The sequence below is a fragment of the Dendrobates tinctorius genome, unplaced genomic scaffold (assembly GCF_039654945.1).
Source record: "Dendrobates tinctorius isolate UK_male_01 unplaced genomic scaffold, ASM3965494v1 ptg000095l, whole genome shotgun sequence".
Lineage (NCBI taxonomy): Eukaryota > Metazoa > Chordata > Amphibia > Anura > Dendrobatidae > Dendrobates > Dendrobates tinctorius.
In genome coordinates this window covers 24,338,533-24,353,594 of record NW_027361763.1, presented here as the reverse complement: position 1 = coordinate 24,353,594, position 15,062 = coordinate 24,338,533, and positions in this window count along the sequence as shown.

Here is a 15,062-nt window from a genome sequence, read left to right as displayed (position 1 = left end):
TTAGATGGTTCTGCCTATGTTAACATCAGACACATCACCTTTTGACCTTTGTTGCTGTTTTTACCACGTTCGTCCGGGGTGTTATAATGAAAATGACACAAATAAGGTCACAAACACTTCCTATGGCCAATTATATTATGGCTTTTTAGCTAAAAAGCGTTACTTGCAGTGCTGCGGGTACTCAATAAGAGTGCTGTGGGAAATGGATGAAAATGATTCTGACCTTCAAACATTTCTCCGTCAAATGGAATTCCCCGTTCCCTTAGACCCCCGCGATGTGCTTTACGGGAGCCGGACTAATGCCATGAAGCTCTGTCACCAGTTGGCAGCTGCGGATTCATACGTCTTTATAAAATGTATATGATTTTGTTCAATAAACATTATAACTTTTATTCACTGAAAAAGGTGTCTCTGGTTCTTTGTTTTACAAAAATCAGTACTGTCAATCGGATCAAATTGTCAATAAAAGAGAATAAATATTATTGGGTTATAAATAACAGGTCTGCTCATAGAATCATAGAATCATAGAATCGTAGAGTTGGAAGGGACCTCCTGGGCCATCTGGTCCAACCCCCTGCTCAAAGCAGGATTCGCTAAATCATCCCAATATTTCATATTTCATCAAGAAGTTGGCATCCTGCTATTACCCTGCTTTGGCACTTCATAATAATAATAATAATAATAATAATAATGATAATAATAATAATATTGTGTCTTTCCTTTTTTCTTCAAGTGTATAAAAAACGCTTAATGAGGTTTTACACTGCTTTTACTTCTGAGTTACAAAGAAATGACAGAATAGTATCAGAATTCCAATCATCTCTATTACATTTGCAGAACAACCCTAAAGGGCCTCTCACACTAAGTGACATCGCTGTGTCTGATACTTACCTCCGACCGCTCCCCCGCTGCTTATCGCTGATCGCGCAAGAACATTCAGGGCCATTTCTCGTCGTCAGCTTCCTGCTGGGCTTCCTGTGGCGCCGATGAGCAACGCGTGGATGCGGGCGGGAGGACGACAGGATCGCCTCGTCTGACAGGTAACGACCACCGACTGCTGCGATGTCGCTGGTGAGATCTGCCTGTGTGGCAGCTCACTAGCGACCACTTAGGCCTCTTTCACACTTCAGTTTTTTGTGTCAGTTAAAATCCGCCAAAAAGGCGGAAAAGGGGATCCGTTCCTAAGTGATGTGAACGGATGCCACAGGATCCGTTTTTTGACGGATCCTCAGAATGAAGAATTTTAAAGGAACCGCTGGCCGGGAAGGAGAGAGAGAGAGAGAGAGAGAATTTTTTTCCTCCGCCAGAAAGGATTTCAGGGTTAATTTTCTCCCTGAGTTCCTTCCTCCGGGCATGCGCAATGGAAAATGCGGATCCAACAACAAAAAAAACGTTGCAAGGTCCGTCCAGGCATGCCGGCGGACGAAAAACATTTGGCGGATCCTCACAAAAACGGATCCAACGGATGGGCATCCGTCAAGATCCCCAAGTAATGCAACTCAATGGGGAAAAAAACGGATCTGCAAAAAAAAATGGCGGATCCGTTTTTTTCAAAACCTGGCAGATTTTGACTGATGGTCAAAAACGGAAGTGTGAAAGAGGCCTTAGCGATGCACCAGCGATCCTGACCACGTCATATCATTGTCGGGATCGCTGGTGCATCGCTAAGTGTGACAGCACCCTAACACTTTGTCTTTAAAAACAAAACTGTGACCTTGTGTTCAGAACTGTGGAATTCAATAACAAATGTACACACTTCGGCTTTGTCCCTAGAAGATATCACACTGTAGTGTGAAAGTTGAATGCTCGCCTTTCAATCATGTTGTGCGTGACATTGCTAAATTACTCCTGTTGTGTGATCTGGTTCACCAATTAGTTCTGACGATAAAACCTTTTTAAGCTGATCGGTTTTCAATGTGTCGTCTTTGTTTTATTACTTGGGGATTTCATTCAAAAAACATCAGCTCCTGTTTATCTCCGCTGCAAAAACAGATTTGTTTTAATAGTATGCCCCATAAACAACACCATCTGTCTGTCCCCACTGCAACCAAAGCAGGCTTAGTATATCCCATTTACAAAAAAGCAACACCTTGTGTTCTGGCTCTGCTACAGAAACAGACTGTGTTAGGATGCGAATTCTGTATACAATGCTATAAATTGAGAATCTTAAGGGGGTTTTACACATAGCGATATTGCTATAACATCACCGATTTTGTGACGCAGCAGCGATATCACTATGTGTGATACTTACCTCCAACCAGCTCCCCCGCAGTCTGATCGTACGAGATCGGCCGGCTCCATTTCTCGTCGGGGGCTTCCTGTGGCGCTGACGAGCGACGTGTGGATGCGGGCGGGAGGACGTCAGGATCGCCGCGTCTGGAAGGTAAGTAACAACCGCTGTATCGCTGCTGCATCGCTGTGAGATCTGCCTGTGTGGCTGCTCACTAGCGACCATTTAGCGATGCACCAGCGATCCTGACCGGGTCGTATCGTGGTTGGGATCGCTGGTGCATCGCTAAATGTAAAGTTCCTTTACTGATAGGATATAAAATCGCTGTAGCAAATAAATACAATGCTAGGAATATAAAATCACATCAAAATGAGAATCAGATGCACTGCTGCGAAGGTCACTAGCTTTGATATACCTAGGATAACAAACTATGATCCAGCAGACATCCATTTGATAGGGGGCGGGGCACCTGTCAAATTAAGTTTGACGACACGACCGGTAGCTCTACTACTGCTACGTAACTTGTTATGGTCAAGAAGATGTCTGTATGAAGTATATATATATATATATACATACACATATTAGATTAGATATTTATTATACAGGGCTTTGCATGTTGAGTGAGTTTGGCTTCGTGGATCGGTAATGGCTTGATACACACACAAACAAACATACATACACTTAGTTTTATATATAAAGATTATTATTATTTAATGTAGGGGGAGATTCTTTTAACTCATTTTAGTAAGATATTAGAACATGACAGGTTTATAATAGAAGCTTTGATAGAAAGAAAATACAAAGTGACACAGAAGACACTTACTCTGTCATTTCTCCATATGAAGTTATTGTTCACAGGGTGGAACTGTTCATCTGCACTGAAGTAGTGCCCGGTGTCAATAAAATGTATCCAATCACCTTCAATCCTCAAGATCACAATTTGTTGAGTAAAGTTTGCGTAGAGAACCCTTTCCTCATTAAATACAAACTTCTCAGCATCGTAATCCAAATATTGAAGTTTTTTAACAAAATGCTTCACCTTTAATGAGGAAACATGAAAGAGATACAAGATGAACAAAAAATATTCCAAAGCATCAAATAACAAAAGAATCATACGGAGCTTAACCCCTTACTGACAGAGCAATTTTGTTTTCAAATAATTTTATTGGTTTTTTAGAAATAAACAGGGTAGGGAAAGGAAGGTAGGAGGGAAGGGAGTGGAGAATAAACAACCTTTTACAGGTACGGAAAAAAATTTAAAAACTAGAGAACCCACAAATAGGCATAGAATAACATATATCGAATAACAACATAAAAGAAAAAAAAATCGACAATCCTTATTATGGGGTAACATTCTTGGAAGGAGATACAGCATCCCAGTACTAAAGCGCCCAAGTTTAAACTTCAAAATATAGTGCCTCTTGTTAAGTCTATTTGATATGAAATTTGTTGTTCCAGGTCTTTGAATATTTGTGAATGTGATTGTTGTAAATCGCAAATCTGCGTTCTAAATCGCTGTGTTGGCCTATCTTGTCAAGTATGTCTGAAAACTTGGGAACCTCTGCTTTCTTCCACCATTGTGCTAACATGGTCTTGGTCACTAAGAGGATGTGTATAATGATGTATCTTACCGAATCATCAAATTGTTCCATGTCTAATGAAAGAAGTGCTCTTTCGGGTGTAATTGTGAAGTCCTTAGCAATGAGGTTAATGTGCTGTGTGACTTGAAGCCAGAGGTTTTTGATTTTTGAACAACCCCAGAAAATATGGTAGAGGTTCCCTTGGTGTCCACAATCTCTCCAGCACAAGGAAGATAGCTCTGTGTTAAAATGCAATAACCTCGTCGGGGTATAGTACCACCTATTTAACAATTTGAAATAACTCTCATGAAGACCCACTGATATGTTGGAATTGTGTTTTTGATGGCATCGTTCCAGTTCTCGAGACGGATATCAGCACCAAAATCGGACTCCCATCTCTTCATGTATATGTTTTTGTGGCTCGTTAGGTCTTTGACAACAGATCTATACAAATTACGCAGACTCCAGAGGTTTTTATTTTTAAGGTTGCACAACAGTGAAGTTAGCATTTCATAATTCAAAGTCTTCCCTTTTATGAATTTCCAAATTCTGTCTTTCAACATGGTGTAAAAGACTAGATCAGATGACGGTAAATTATATTTAACCTTGATCACACTGAATTTCAGGAACTCCACTCCACTAAAAACATCCCCCACCCTTTTAATTCCAGATTTCCCCCAAACCTCCGGTATCGGGAGATCATCCATCAGTGCCAATGAAGATAGAGGCAACTTTAAGATTTGCTCTGCTTTTTTGATATTTTTAGTCGGCTTAATGAGTTCCCTCCAGGCTGAGATTATCGGCCGGAATATAGGATGAGATGAGTTCGCACTGGGCTTTTGCAGAAGGAAGTAAAAGAAAAGCTTTTGCAAGGAACCTCTATCACTAGCATCTCTCTCCAAGCCATACCAAGCTGGATGCGTCATGTTTTCAGTATACCAGTGCCAGCTCTGTTTAATAAGTGAGGCCTGATAATAAGCGTATATGTTGGGCAGTCCTGCGCCCCCAAGTTTTTTATTTTTGTGCATCAAGTCTGCAGATATTCTTGCTTTTTACTTTTCCAAATAAATAGTCGGATGAGCTCTTGAGCTTTATCAATGGTCTGGCGTGGAAAGCTAACTGGTAAAGTTCTAAATATGTAAAAAATTTTGGGAAGGATAAAAGTTTTGACTGCCAGAATCTTCTCAAAGATGGAAGTCTCTAGCTGAGCCAAAAATGATAGATTGCCTGTAATAGTCTTTATAATGCTGTCTAAATTGGCCCTAACTGTGGCTTGGATTGATCCAGCTATTCTAATCCCTAGGTAGACAATCTCTTTCTCCTCCCAAATGAACTGGGTTTGGGCCTTTATTTCATTAATTTCAGATTGTTTCATGTTTAGAGTTATAAATTTTGATTTGTTTGGGTTTGTCTTAAAATAAGATGCTCTAGAGAATTTTTCTAGGTCAACTGAAAGGGCTTTAATGGAGTTTGGATGGCATTTCAAAGCCTTTAATATCATTGTTTATTCTTATTTTTTCGGCTAGGGGCTCTATGGCAAGCACAAATAGAAGGGGGGACAGGGGGCACCCCTGTCTCGTGCCATTGGTAATGTCGAACGGGTCGGAGAAATTGTTTGCATAAATCCTGGCACTAGGACCCGAGTACAAGGCGAAGACTGTTGATAGAAACTTCTCATCAAAGCCAAATCTAGCGAGAGTTGCTTTTAAGTAAAGCCAGTTTAGCCTATCAAACGCCTTCTCGGCGTCCAGTGCCAGAAAAGCAGTTTGGGTTCTCAGGTTGTTCGCTAAATTTATCAGATTCAACACCCTTCTAGTTCCGTCTGAGGCCTGGCGGCCCTCTGTAAAGCCTATTTGATCATCCACCAACAGACGTGGAAGGATGTTTTTTAATCAGTTTGCAATGATCTTTGAGTAGATTTTAATATCGCTGTTTATGAGCGATATTGGCCTATAGCTCTGTATCCTCTCGAGGTCCCCCCCCTCCTTTGGAATCATGATAATTGTTGCCTCTAACATCTCCTTTGGGAAGGAACCCCGAGAGGACGCCAGATCAAAGACAGAAGCCAGCTGTGAAGCCAGAACTTTTGAAAAGGATTTATAGTATTCCCCAGAGAAGCCATCCGGCCCTGGTGATTTTTGGGACTGCAGTTTCTTGATAATGTCAATAATTTCTCTCTCTGTAAAGAGGCTATTGATATAACTCAAGTCCAGTTCATCGACTCTTGGTAGATCAATACTCTGTAGAAAAGAATCTACAAAATTCGAGTTAACCACTGGTGTTTGGGGGTCATCTTTCTGGTTATAGAGATTTTTAAAGAATTCTGCAAACGAGTTGACAATGTCCCTAGGGTGAGTTTTGGGGTCACACGAGGGAGATACTATCTTATTTATTCTCCTTTTAATTCTTTCTCTTTTTAATTTCCTCGTCATAAACCTGGTAGGCTTGTTAAGAGACGCATACGATTTGTACCTAGATGCTTTGATGACTGCATCATATTCCTGGTAGATTTCAGATCTCAAACTCTGTCTAAGTCTCAAAATCTTAGCCTGGACGGTCTGGGAAGGAACTTTTAAGTTTGTTTGTTTTTTCTCTAGATCATTAATTTGGGCCTGTAGGTTTGTAATATTTTCCCTATTTCTCTTCTTATGTTTAGAAAGAATTTGCATAAGACACGCCCTCAGGACCGCTTTATGGGCGTTCCGGACCGTGAACTGATCTACTTCACCAGGTACGTTTTCCTTGAAGTAGTTTAAGAGAGCGTTTTCTATCTCTTGTTTGTACTCTGGTATATATAGCAAAGCTGAGTTAAGCTTCCAGCGGAATGGTTTGCCAGGGGGAGGACCCACAAGGAAGTCAATGAGAACCGGGGTATGATCCGAGATGGACTTCTGCATGAAGCGAATGTCCTTAATTTTGGACAGAGTGAATATGTTAGTAAGTAGAAGATCTATCCTGGAAGCTGTCTTATCATAGAATCGAAGAGTTGGAAGGGACCTCCTGGGCCATCTGGTCCAACCCCCTGCTCAAAGCAGGATTCGCTAAATCATCCCAGTCAGATGTCTGTCCAGCCTCTGTTTGAAGACTTCCATTGAAGGAGAACTCACCACTTCTCGTGGCAGCCTGTTCCACTCATTGATCACTCTAACTGTCAAAAAGTTTTTTCTAATATCTAATCTGTGTCTCCTCCCATTCAGTTTCATCCCATTGCTTCTAGTCTTTCCTTGTGCAAATGAGAATAAAGTTGATCCTTCTACAATGTGACAGCCCTTTAGATATTTGTAGACAGCTATTAAGTCTCCTCTCAGTCTTCTCTTTTGCAAACTAAACATTCCCAAATCCTGCAACCTTTCATCATAAGACAAGGTTTGCAGACCGGTCACCATTCTGGTCGCTCTTTTCTGAACTTGCTCCAGTTTGTTGATGTCTTTTTTAAAATGTGGTGCCCAAAACTGGACACAATATTCCAGATGAGGTCTGACCAAAGAGGAGTAGAGGGAAATAATGACTTCACGTGATCTAGACTGTATGCTTCTGTTAATACATCCTAGAATTGCATTTGCCTTTTTTGCTGCTGCATCACACTGTTGACTCATATTCAGTCTGTGATCTATTAGTATACCCAAGTCTTTTTCACATGTGCTGTCACTTAGCCCTATTCCTCCCATTCTGTATATGCTTTTTTCATTTTTATTGCCCAGATGTAGTACTTTGCATTTCTCCCTGTTAAAAACCATTCTGTTAGTTGCTGCCCACTTCTCCAGTTTATTTATATCTTTTTGAATCCTCTCTCTCTCTTCTCTAGTATTAGCTATCCCTCCTAGCTTTGTGTCATCAGCAAATTTAATCAGTTTACCCTCAATTCCTTCATCTAAATCGTTGATAAAGATGTTGAACAATACTGGGCCCAGGACAGAGCCCTGTGGTACCCCGCTTGAGACATTCTTCCAACTGGATGTGCAGCCATTTACGACCACTCTTTGGATCCGATCACTAAGCCAGTTATGAATCCACCTAACAGTTGCCTTGTCCATTCCATACTTAGTCATTTTTTCAATAAGGATTGTATGAGAGACTTTGTCAAATGCTTTGCTGAAGTCAAGATATACTATATCTACAGCATTTCCTTGATCCACCCAATCAGTGATTCCGTCATAGAAGGAAATTAAGTTAGTCTGACATGACTTATTAGTTACAAACCCATGCTGACTCTGTTTAATCACTTCATTCTTATCCAGGTACTGACATACATGTTGTTTAATAATTTGTTCAAAGATCTTTCCTGGTATAGAAGTCAGACTCACCGGCCTATAGTTGCCTGCGTCCACCTTCTTCCCCTTTTTGAAGATAGGAACAACATTTGCTCTTCTCCAGTCTTCTGGCACTTCTCCTGTTCTCCAAGAATTTTCAAAGATTATGGAGAGGGGTTCAAAAATTTCTTCTGCTATCTCCTTAAGTACATCTGAAAAGTGGGAATACTCACGTGACGATGTATTCAAGCAGCGGAAAGCATCATAAAGCTCATTTTGAATTAACCAGTTTTTTAAAGCTGGGACCTTGTGGCGAACTAAAGAGGATGAATCAATGCTGCTATCTGGGACAATATTAAAGTTGGCCAATAAGATGAGTTCGCCTGTTTTAACTTTGTCGATTTTTTTTGATAAGCTTGGTCAAGAAACGAATGTGTCCCTTGTTGGGTGCGTATACATTCACTATTGTGCATGGCCTTTCATGGAGTAAGCATATGAGTATATGAAAGCTGCCCAAGGAGTCTGGTATTTGTTTGATGAGCTGAAAAGGAACGGTGCCACCTACCAATGTGATGACCCCAGCCTTTTTCTTTGTGGAGAGTGACTTGTACATGTGTGGGAAGTTCTTGTGCAGGAAGACCGGGTGTCGATCGGAAGCCAGTTTAACCTCCTGAAGGCATACCAATTCGGCCCGGGTTTGGTTGATCTCCTTCCATACCGCATACCTCTTATTCGGACTGTTGAGCCCCCTACCATTGTACGATAACATTTTCATCATTAGAATGCAATATCAAAACAGGAAAGGGAAACAAATAGAACAATGAAATACAGAAAAAAAAATTAAGAACTTGAGAGTTCTCCTGGAGGATTCCAAACTGGTTGGTGTCTCACTTTAGATCAGGGGAAAAACGAGAAAAAAATTAAGTGGCAAGTTCCCACAGTGATAACGATAAACTGTAATTACGAGTACTAATATTCATGTTCAGGAAAAGGAAATAATAGTGTCCCCAAAATAAATACAAACATAAGACAAAGATCAATCCTAATCCCTATCTCTAAAGGATGGCTCATCCATCAGGAATTTAAGAAACTTCAGACCCTCGTGAGGAGTATAGATGGGGTAGTGTTTATCTTTATACCAGACTAAAAGCTTGGTAGGGAAACCCCATCTATATGGCACTCTAAGTTCCCTAAGTTTAGAGGTCAGATCTCTGAAGGAGCTTCTTGCGTCCATAGTCTCTTTGGAAAAGTCTTGGAAAATCTTAAGATCCTTATAAGGCTCAGGGGGTGAACCTCTCTCTCGCAAAGATTTTAAAACCTTCTCCTTGGTTTCAAAGAAATGGACCCTGAGGATAGTGTCCCTGGGCTTTTCCTGTGGGACCCCTTTGGGACGTGGGAGGCGGTGTATACAATCGATATTGACTTCTCATTGTCAATTTTGGCGATAATTTTTTAAACAAATTTTTGGTGTAATCAGAGAGATCTGTCTGGGAGACCGACTCAGGGATACCTCGTATCTTTAATTTATTTCTCCTGCTTCGGTCTTCCAGATCCGTCAATTTGTTTTTAAGGGAAATAACCTCCTTTTTGAGGAGTGAATTCTCCTTTGAGAGGTAAACTATATCCCTCTCCGCCTGTACCATCTTTACCTCATATTTCTCAACCTTTGGCTAAGATTTCTGCAAGTTTCCTGTAGGGCCTTGGCTTGAGTCTCAAACCCTATTTTTAGGGCATCACTGAAGGACTGGAAGAGATCCGCCATGAATCCTTCAGTGGCTTTTTTGTTGGACCCCTTGTATTCCCCCAGGTTAATGGATGGAGGAGGAAACTCAAACGAAGGGAATGGACCTCCATTATCCCTCCTAGGCTTCTGCCTTTCAGGGCTTGTGTTTGGAGTATAGTCAGCTGAGACACTGTCGGAGTCCTCAGATGAGAGACTCCCAGTCTTTCCCTGATCGCCTGGTCCCTTCCTTTTGTTTGATTTGGAAGTGTCCATTTCCTCCGTAAGAGTCTCAATTGGAGGGGGGGTTTAATGTTGCCCCCTAAATTTTTATTTTTTTGAGGCGTTTCAGGTTGTGTTTTAGATAGTGTTTTGGTCAATGAGCTATTAGTACTTGATCCCCCTTTTGCAACTTTGACAGATGCAGGGTTCTTAGATTTTTTTTAGATAAGGTGTTTTTGGCTCGTCTCCATTCAGGGGTGACCTAGATTTTATTGGGCTTAACAAATTAGAGATATCGTTGTATGATTTAGAGTGTGCCCCAAAATTGTGCCTCGTGACCCTGTGTGGGCTATTGGAAGCTCTGCCCCTACCTGACTGCATCTTGGTTTGCCACAAACCCTTCTCAGACATCAGATCTATGACCCCTTTAAATTATTCAATCAAACAAGTTAAGAAAAATGGTCAAAAAGCAAGTTTCCCAAAGGAGTTAACAGAGAGACCCTCAGTGAGAGCGAGTAAAGTCACACAATTCTGCAGTATCAATATCAGCAGCCCACTGTATCTCTGATCCTCAGTTGAAATAAAGGTAATCTTCTGTTATAATTCACTGGTCAGATGGATACCAGGCACCAGGACCACCAGCCATGAACTGCAGACTCTGTTATATTGAATGCCTGCGCCGCTCATATGCTGAAAGCAGCCAGTGAACAATCCCTAGGGACGCTAGATGGGGATAAAGAGTGCCTCCCAGATGCCTGTGTCCTTTCCCCAGTTCCCCTGTGGTTAAGTCTCTGCTGTGTTGTACAGTTCGTGGGAGTATCTGTGCCTGTCACAGGGGAGACCGCTGACTGAACGCTGCAGGGCCTGTGACGTCAGCTCTGCTCAGTGCTGACAGGCTGGAAGCTGGGAGCGGTCGGATCTACTTCCCATTGAAGTCTATTGCGGCTGTGAGCACTAATCAGAAGCCGAATCTAGTGGCCCAAACTCGGATGTGCCTCACCTCTGCTGTCTTCAGCGGCTCCCCCTGTGCTTGTCGCCCCCTGTCCGGTCCTCAATGTGGCTGTGGAACGCTGTTCTTAGCCGTTCTGATGTCTGTTCAATGGGTCCAGTGGTATCCCTCCGCCTCTCTGCTCTGTGACAAGAAAGTAGTCCCCACCGGTGTCCTCTGCTTATATCCTTGGTGTGTCAGTCCAGAAAGGGTCCAGATCAGCTCCTCTGCCCCCACTCTCCTCACCCTGGCCGTGAAACTTCCTGATTTCGGCGGCACTCAGTCAGAAATCCAGAGGGGAGATTGTGCATAGTTCCGTATCCCTTCGCCGCAGCAGTGCCATTATCCTCTACACCCCACAGGCAAAAAACATTGCAGTCAGTTAGAATCACATTGTGCCTTACCGGGAGGATTCCAAATAAAGTCCTTATTGTCCTTATTACTGGCGATGAGCCTCCAGATCAGCCCACAGTAGCACTCCAGTCACTTCCAGGAAGGCAGATGGTGGCAGGGTGATCTCCCTCTGTTTCTCCTACACCACTACTGTCCCAAACTTTTAAAAGTTCACATCTTCGGTCTCCTTTGGACCAGGGTCCTAGTTTTAGGCTCAGAATGTGCACCAGAGTTTCAGGAATAGAATAGTGTCCAGTATGGGGTTTTTTTTGTTAACCCTTTGCACGCTTTTTTGTTGCTTTAGTGTGTGACTGTGGGAGCTTAGAGCTCTTGCCTCCTACATGCTCAGAGCCCAGGCCACGCCCCCCACTGACAGAGCAATTTTGACCTTAATGACTAAGCCAAATTTTACAATTCTGACCAGTGTCACTATGTGGTGATAACTCGGGAACACTTCAACAGATCTCATTGATTCTGAGATTATTTTTTCATGACATATAGTTACTTTTTTTTTGGTTAGGAAGTTATAAGGGCTAAACGTTGACCAGCAATTTCTTATTTTCCCTGCAAAATTTTCAAAACTTTTTTTTTTTAAAGAAAACAACATTACATTTGAAGTGAATGTGAGGGGCCTATGTGACAGAAAATATCCAAAGTGACACCATTATGAAAACTGCACCCCTCATGGTGTTCAAAACAACATGTAAGAAGTTTGTTAACCCTTCAGATGCTTCACGAGAACTGAAGCAATTTGGAAGGAAAAAATGAACATTAAACTTTTTATACAAAAAAGTTACATTAAACCCAAACTTTTTTTTTTTTTATTTTCACAAGGCTAACAAGAGAAAATGGACCACAACATTTGTTGTGAAATTTCTCTTGATTATGCCGATATCTCATATGTGGCGAAAATCCACTGGTTGAACGCATGGCAGGGCTGCGAAAGGAAGGAGCACTGTTTGACTTTTTGAACACAAAATTTGCTGGATTTGAGAGCAGATGCCATGTCTCATTTCTCTCCTCTGATATGTTAGATCATATCAAAGGAGAGCAAAATTAATTTTAAATGGGGAATTCTTTTTTTCACAGGTGACTGTAGAAACTGCCCTGATCATGTTCTCCAGGGTCTCACCTACCCCCGATAACTGACACTGGAGATTTTCTGAAGCTGGGAAGTGCTGTATCCTTTCCTCTCAGTGTCGTTAAAAAGTGGTGTTCAGGAGTAATTACCCTTAACTACTGCCATTAAAAGGCGTATTGGCAGTCATTGAGGGGTTAAAAGATATGAGCACCTTTCTTCTCAATTACACATACTGTATGAAACAATTTTTTGCATCTAGGTTTCATTAAAACATCACTCCAGAGTTTTTCTTTGCTTGACAGCATAGTCTTAGGCTGCTTTCCCACTTATGAGCTTTAGGTGAGTTTTTAATTATGCAGATTTTCTGCACCATTTCTGCTTCCATCAAGGCCCCATCACAAGTTCTCATCTTTCCGGTTCTGCAGAAAACAGTGCCGGTGTAGTCTGTGAGTCCTGTGTGCATGTGTGCATCATCTGTGTGACATCCATGTGCCATCAGTACGCCATGCATGTGACATGTACCAGAAAAGAATGCAGGAGAGAAATTACCAATGTTTAGGTGTTAAAGATGTTCAAAGAGATATATAGATGATAGATAGATAGATACATAGACAGATAGATAATAGATAGATACATAGATAATAGATAGATAATAAATAGATAATAGATAGATAATAGATGGAAAGATAATAGAAAGAGAATAGACAGATAATAGATATATAATAGATAATATATACAGTATCTACTCGTGTATAAGCCGAGATTTTCAGCCCTTTTTTTGTCTGAAAGTCCCCCTCTTGGCTTATACGTGAGTCATATATCAAGGGTTCGGCGGGGGAGGGGGAGCGGGGGTGTCAGGTCATACTTACCCCCTCTTGGCGTGGTCTCTGCAGCCCCCTGCTTCTCCCAGTCTCAGGCTCCTTCCTTCAGCGGTCACATGGTACCGCTCATTAAAGTCATGAATATGCACATATTTATGACTTTAATGAGTGGTACCACATGACCACTGAAGGAAGGAAGGGAGACCGGGAGAAGCAGGGGGCTGCAGAGACCGTGCCAGGAGGGGGTAAGTATACAATATATTCACCCGGGTCCATCGCTGCGTGCTGCTCTGTCCTCTACTCCGTGTTCTCTGCCTGTGATGATCAGGTCAGAGGGCGCGGTCACATAGCTAGTGCGCTTCGCACCCTCTGCCTGAACGTCACTGACAGTACGTGGAGGAGGAGAGGACAGAACAGCGCACAGCCGTGGAGCGGGGATCAGTAAATATCACCAGTGCCATGGTCCTGAGATAGTGGTGACATAAGATTCTGTCACCGCCTGCTCTGGACACGGCACCGTGCCCCCAGCAATAAGCGATGAGTATGTCATTTTTTTATTTATTTGCAGTGGCTGCAGCAGCAATATATGGGGGCATAATTATGGAGCAGCAATATATGGGGGCATAATTATGGAGCAGCAATATATGGGGGCATAATTATGGAGCAGAAATATATGGGGCATAATTATAGAGCGTCAATATATGGGGGCAGAAACTATGGAGCAGCATATGGGGGAAATAATCTATGGAGCATCTTATGGGGGCATAATCTATGGAGCATTTTATGGGGGCATAATCTATGGAGCATCTTATGAGGCATAAACTATGGAGCATCTTATGGGGCCATAACCTTTATGGAGCAGCATATGGGGCATATTATTCTATGGAGCATCTTATGGGGCATAATGTATGGAACATCTTATGGGGGCATAATCTATGGGCATCTTATGGAGCATAATCTATGGAGCATTTTATGTGGCAGCATATGGGGCATATTATGCTATGGAGCATCTTATGGGGCCATTATTAACCTTTGTGCAGCATTATATGGGGTGATTCAATATGGATATTCAAAAACATTTAACCTACTGATGTCTCAATTAATTTTACTTTTTTTGGTATCCATTTTTATTTTTGAAATTTACCAGTAGCTGTATTTTCCACCCTAGGCTTATACGCGAGTAAATAAGGTTTTCCAGTTTTTTGTGGCAAATATAGGTGGGTCAGCTTATACACTGGTTGGCTTATACACGAGTATATATGGTAATAGATAAATAGATAATAGATAGATAATATCCAATAGATAGATAGATAGATGATAGATAATAGATAGATAATATATAATAGATAGATAAAAATTAATAGATAGATAATAAATCGATGATAGATAGATAATAGATAATAGATAGAAATACATAATAGATAGATAGATAAGATATATAATATATAGATAATAGATAGATAATAGATGATAGATAGTTAGATAATAGATAGATAAATAATAGATAATAGAGAGATAATAAATAAAAAATAAATAGATAGATAGCAAATGATGTAAGTGTGTTATATGCAAATATCTCCATGTACATATACTCAAGAATTACGCCTGTGGTGACCCTGCTGTTCTTAGTGACACGTACGGAATCAGTAATAACTGAGTTCTTGGTGACTCTTTCCTCTACATGTTACCACATGTTGTACTCCATTAGATATATAATATATTATAAAGGGAGGGGGAACATAAGAGACAAGAATATAAAAATACTTAATAAAAGAGG